This window comes from Chenopodium album, chromosome 27 (assembly GCF_948465745.1).
Source record: "Chenopodium album chromosome 27, dcCheAlbu1.1, whole genome shotgun sequence".
Taxonomy (NCBI): Eukaryota; Viridiplantae; Streptophyta; class Magnoliopsida; order Caryophyllales; family Amaranthaceae; genus Chenopodium; species Chenopodium album.
The window spans coordinates 16426380-16432636 of NC_137860.1; the positions used below are offsets into that span (position 1 = coordinate 16426380).

At 39.2% G+C, this 6257-nt stretch overlaps 1 non-coding gene across 1 annotated transcript; it reads left to right on the plus strand.

Moving 5' to 3' along the window:
- The first annotated feature begins 1078 nt into the window (after positions 1–1078).
- LOC145621663 (small nucleolar RNA R71) lies at positions 1079–1184 on the plus strand. The gene has a single exon (XR_014108483.1). It is a non-coding gene; the product is annotated as a small nucleolar RNA R71 (small nucleolar RNA).
- The last annotated feature ends 5073 nt before the right edge of the window (positions 1185–6257 follow it).

Sequence of the window (6257 nt, forward strand, 5' to 3'; positions counted from 1 at the left end):
ATAATCCTTAAGAGTGTTTGCTTGTTGGGTTATTTGAGTCTCAAGCATCTTATTGTAAGTCATCATTTCATTGAACTTCTTATCACTTACCGCCATAGGTGTTAATGATCTTGGTTTGATTATCAATTAATTCTTCCAAATTAGTCCTAGGAGAAGAAAGTTGTGAATAGGAATTTTCACCTTGAGTCTTTGGAACAAATCCGGGTGGGGTACCTCTTTGAGCATTGTTTTGAAAATTGCCCGTTCCTTGATTATTCCAAGTACCCCTATTTTGATTTTGACCATAACCTTGATTATGGTTACCACCACCTTGATTATGGTTACCATTACCTTGGTTATGATTTTCATAACCTTGGTTTCGATTACCATAGCCTTGGTTTTGATTACCATAATTTTGGCTTTGATTTTGGCAGCTATAACCTTGGTTATTATGGTTACCACGAGAACCTTGATTCCCTTGGTTCCTATAACCACCACCATGATTATAGTTGTCAAAATTGCCTTGGTTTTGGTAATTCCTATTCCATTGGCCTCTTTGATTATCAAACCTTTGAACATTGTTGTTTGACACAAAATTCACAGGCTCACACTCATTGTTATCAAACTCATCAACATATTCATTATTGCAATTGCTAGAGTCATGATCATATGATCCACATGCATCACAAAACAAACAACCCATAGGCATATTATGTGAAGTGGGAGGGGTTTGAGAGTTAGAAGAAGTACCTCTCCCTTTAAATTGGGAGGGAAGATTTGAAGCTTGAGAAGAGGAAGAAACACTCTCCAACTTGGCTTTGATTGCGGTCACCTCCTTTCTCAAGTTTGTCATTTGAGAGGAAAGATTATTAATGGCATTTAGATGGTCCACTGAATACAACGAAGATTGCTTGCTTAGCTTGAAAAATCTCTTTCCCCATCTTTCCAATCTCTATAGTAGGTCACCACATCTTCTATAATGTCCACAACTTCTTCTTCGGTCTTGTTCATGATAGGACCACCGGCCCCTCCATCAAGGCATGACTTGCCTTGAGGACTCAAACCACCATAGAAGATTTGGATCACTTGGTATGTCGGAATTCCGTGGTGAGGACATTCTCTTTGATACTCCTTGAATCTTTCCCATGCTTCATAGAGACTCTCATTTGGCTTTTGCTTGAACCCTTGAATTAAAGCCCTTGCCTCCGCCGTTTTCTTTTGAGGATAGAAACGGGACAAGAAAGCTTTAGTGACATCATCCCACGTTCTCAATGAATTGGGCTTCACCTCTTTGTCTAGACATTCCAAAGATCTTCCTATGAGTGAGAAAGGGAACAACTTAAGGCGGATAAACTCTTGAGACACTCCATTAACCTTGATTGTGTTGCAATATTTTTCAAACTCCTTAAGATTGTTCAATGGGCTCTCATTCTTAGCCCCACTATATTGTCTCCTCTCAATTAGGGTGATCATTGCCGGCCGAATTTCAAAGTCGTTTGCCGGTGTTGTAGGTGGAGCTATGCCGCTCTCAAACCTATATGCACCGGGCACTCCCAATTCCTTTAAGGCAACTCTCGGATTTTCTCCCATAACTTGCTCTTGTTCAATCTCTTCTTCGCTAGAAGAAATATAATCCAAAGACTTGTTTGCTACTCTCCTCCTTGAGAGAGTTCTTTCAATCTCCGGATCAAAGGGAATAATTGAACGATCTCGGGACCTATGCATACAAAACTCAAAGAAAATGTTAGTAGCAAGGCTACAAGTGTAGCCTAAAGAGTAAAATCTTTTGTATTTTGCAAATAAAGTGGAATAGACTCAACAACAATATGCACTCAAAGCACCATTCCCCGGCAACGGCGCCATTTTGATAACTCAACAAACCCCTATGGAAGTGTAGTGGTAAGTCGAGGTCGAACCCAAAGGAATGGAAATTGAATGTATATTGCCTAGTGTCAAGCTAATCCGAAGTCAAATGCGGGGTTTGTGGAAAGGACTAGAGCTAGAGCTAATCAATGCAATAAACTTGTATAAAATCAATTTAAAAGACACTAGGGGAATGGATCCACATGTAATTGTAATGGAGAATGGTAATTTGGGAGGTCAAACCAACTAAGTCAAGTGATATGAAGGAAGATCAATCATGTATCCAAAAGAGCATACCAAGATATTTCTCCTAGAGGTCTAACTAGAGCCAACTACGCTAAACACTAACTAGGAAACGTCACAAGGTACCTCAATCAAGAAATTGCAAGTTACTAATCAATGGTCCGTATCATAGCAAGCTTACAATGCAATCTAGTGCAACAATTACAGATGGCCAAGCTTCAATCAATTAAACACATGCACATTAATTATCAACCAAGTTTAATCATATCATCAAATCCATTAATTATCCCCAAATTACTCTAATCCATCACTCATACATGCTTCACCATTACCCTAGCTAGAAAACTACTCACTAGCCATTGAAATTAAGATCAAAACTACACTAATCATCGATTTCATCATCAACATATTAGAATTCAAAGGTCAAATCAACAATCAATTCAACTCCAATCAAACTTCAATCAAACATCAAACAAACTTCAATCAATCAACAATAATATGAAAAACAAATGAAATCAACTAAAAACAAACTTATATTGAAATCAAATATGAAGATCCTTACAAACTTTGATCAAAAGATCAATTACAATGGAGAATTCTTGAACAATCAACCAAAAACCATGAGTTTCTCTCTCTTCAATCCTTGAGTTTCTCTCTCTAAAATTCTAATAAAAAATTAGCAATTGAAATCTAATATAAAACTTCTTAGCCAAAAATAAAAGGAAATAACTATATATACAAAGAAGAGGTCGGTTTTGACGCCCAAAAATAAACCCACGCCGGTGCGGTCGCACGTAGGAGAGAGAGTGGCGCGCACGGGAAACACACCCAGATAGGTTCGCCCACACGCACCAGATGTGCGGCCGCACACTCCCCAAGTGCGCCCGCACCAATCTGGGTAGAGACCCTCTCTTCTCTTCGTCCTAGCTCATGTGGTGCACACATCTTAGATGATGGTGATGGAGGACAAGGTAGGCAGCAACTTCCTTGTAATTCTTGAAGAATATAAGCCATGAAAAGAGCATAACCAAGGTCTTGAAGCTTGCTCCTCGGATCCCACTTGACTTGAAACTCTTTGCACAAGCATAAGCCATGAAAAGCAATGAAAAACCAAGGAGAAGAAGCTCGGGAATTCTTGGACAATCAATCACAACCTACAAACAAAGGAGAAAAGGCAAATAAAAGGGAAAAATAACATGTAACCAAGAAAATGCACAAAATAGAGAAACTAACTATGAAAAGCATAAAATGGAGAAAATAAGAATAAAACTAAGGAAAACTAAAGAAAAGAGTAATAAAATTCATCCAAAAAGAGATCAAATGAGTACCATAAATGTCACTCATCAATAATCCACGCTTTTTGAGAAATTTTGAGGTTACGAGGCCCGGTGGCGAAAAGTCTTGAGACCTTAGGGGATACATCTTAGGGTCATATAATGACGTTTGGAACCATATATGACCTTATATGTTGTACAAAATAGCCGTGCTAGGCTTCAGTTTACGAAATCGGTGCAAATTTGGAACGGGTAAATTAATCGTTTTAAGGCATATAGGATGGTTCCACCCAATCAATTGGACTCCCATAGGGTATTAGGAACCATGGTAAACATCTCAACAATTTTTATTTCTGAGCGAAAAAAGGTCGAAAAATTCCAAAATTGAAGGCTATGATCCACGCTTTTTGGGAAATTTTGAGATTACGAGGCCCGGTGGCGAAAAGTCTTGAGACCTTTGGGGACACAGCTTAGGGTCATATAATGACTTTTGGAACCATATATGACCCCTATATGTGGTACAAAATAGCCGTGCTAGGCTTCAATTTACGAAATCGGTGCAAATTTGGAACGGGTAAATTAATCGTTTTAAGGCATATGGGATGGTTCGACCTAATCAATTGGACTTCCATAGGGTATTAGGAACCATGGTAAACATCTCGGCAATTTTTATTTCCAGGCGAAAAAAGGTGAAAAAATTCCAAGATTGAAGGCTATAATACACGCTTTTTGAGGAATTTTGAGGTTACGGGCCACGGAGGCGAAAAGTCTTGAGACTTTAGGGGATACATCTTAGGGTCATATAATGATGTTTGGAACCATATATGACCCTTATATGTTGTACAAAATAGTCGTGGTAGGCTTCAGTTTACAAAATCGTTGCAAATTTGGAACGGGTAAATTGACCGTTTTAAGGCATATTGGATTGTTCCACCCACTCAATTGGACTCCCGGAGGGTATTAAGAACAATGGTAAACATCTTGGCAATTTTTATTTCCGGGCGAAAAAAGGTCAAACAATTCCAAAATTGAGGCTATAATCCACTCTTTTTGAGGAATTTTGAGGTTACGAGGCTCGGTGGCGAAAAGTCCTGAGACCTTTGGGGATACATCGTAGGGTCATACAATGACGTTTGGAACCATATATGACCCTTATTTGTTGTACAATATAGCCGTGCTAGGCTTCAGTTTACGAAATCGGTGCAAATTTGGAACAGGTAAATTGACCGTTTTAAGGCATATGGGATGGTTCCACCCACTCAATTGGACTCTCGGAGGGTATTAGGAATCATGGTAAACATCTCGGCAATTTTTATTTCCAAGCGAAAAAAGGTGAAAAAATTCCAAGATTGAAGGCTATAATCCACGCTTTTTGAGGAATTTTGAGTTTGCGGGGCCTGGTGGCGAAAAGTCTTGAGACTTTAGGGGATACATCATAGGGTCATATAATGATGTTTGGAACCATATATGACCCTTATATGTTGTATAAAATAGCCGTGGTAGGCTTTAGTTTACAAAGTCGTTGCAAATTTAGATTGGGTAAATTGACCGTTTTAAGGCATATTGGATTATTCCACCCACTCAATTGGACTACCGGAGGGTATTAAGAACCATGGTAAACATCTCGGCAATTTTTATTTCCGGGCGAAAAAAGGTCAAAAAATTTCAAAATTAAAGGCTATAATCCACGCTTTTTGTGGAATTTTGAGGTTACGAGGCCTGGTGGCGAAAAGTCTTGAGACCTTAGGGGATACATCTTAGGGTCATAAAATGACGTTTGGAACCATATATGACCCTTATATGTTGTACAAAATAGCCGTGATAGGCGTCAGTTTACGAAATCGGTGCAAATTTGGAATGGGTAAATTGACCGTTTTAAGGCATATTGGATGATTCAACCCACTCCATTGGACTCCCGAAGGGTAAGAGGAACCTTGGTAAACATATCGGCAATTTTTATTTCCGGGAGAAAAAAGGTCAAAAAATTCCTAAATTGAAGGCTATAATCGACGCTTTTTGAGGAATTTTGAGGTTACGGGGCCCGGTGTTCGAAAAGTCTTGAGACCCTAGGGGATACTTCTTAGGGACATATAATGACGTTTGGATCCGTATATGACCATTATATGTTGCCATAAATGTCCGTGGTAGAATTAAGGTCACGATATCAGTGCAACTTTGGAACGGGGAAATTAACTGTTTAAAGGCATATTGGATGGGTGGACCCACCAAATAGACTCCCAGGGTGTTTTAGGGTCCATGTTAAGCATCTCGACATTTTTTTATTTCCGGGCGAAAAAAGGTCAATATATTCCAAAATTGAAGGCTATAATCCACGCGTTTTGAGGAATTTTGAGGTTACGGGGCCCGGTGGCGAAAAGTCTTGAGACCTTAGGGGATACATCTTAAGGTCATATAATTACGTTTGGAACCATATATGATCCTTATATGTTGTACAAAATAGCCGTGGTAGGCTTCAATTTACGAAATCGGTACAAATTTGAAACGGGTAAATTGACCGTTTTAAGGCATATTGGATGGTTTCACCCACTCAATTGGACTCGGGGAGGGTATTAGGAACCATGGTAAACATCTCGACAATTTAATTTCCGGGCGAAAAAAGGTCAAAAAATTCCGAAATTGAAGGCTATAATCCACTCTTTTTGAGGAATTTTGAGGTTACGGGGCCTGGTGGCGAAAAGTCTTTAGACCTTTAGGGATACATCTTAGGGTCATATAATGACGTTTGGAACCATATATGACTCTAATATGTTGTACAAAATAGCCGTGGTAGGCTTTAGTTTACAAAATCAGTGCAAATTTGGAACGGGTAAATTGACCGTTTTAAGGCATATTGGATGGTTCCACCCACTCAATTTGACTCCGGGAGGGTATTAGGAA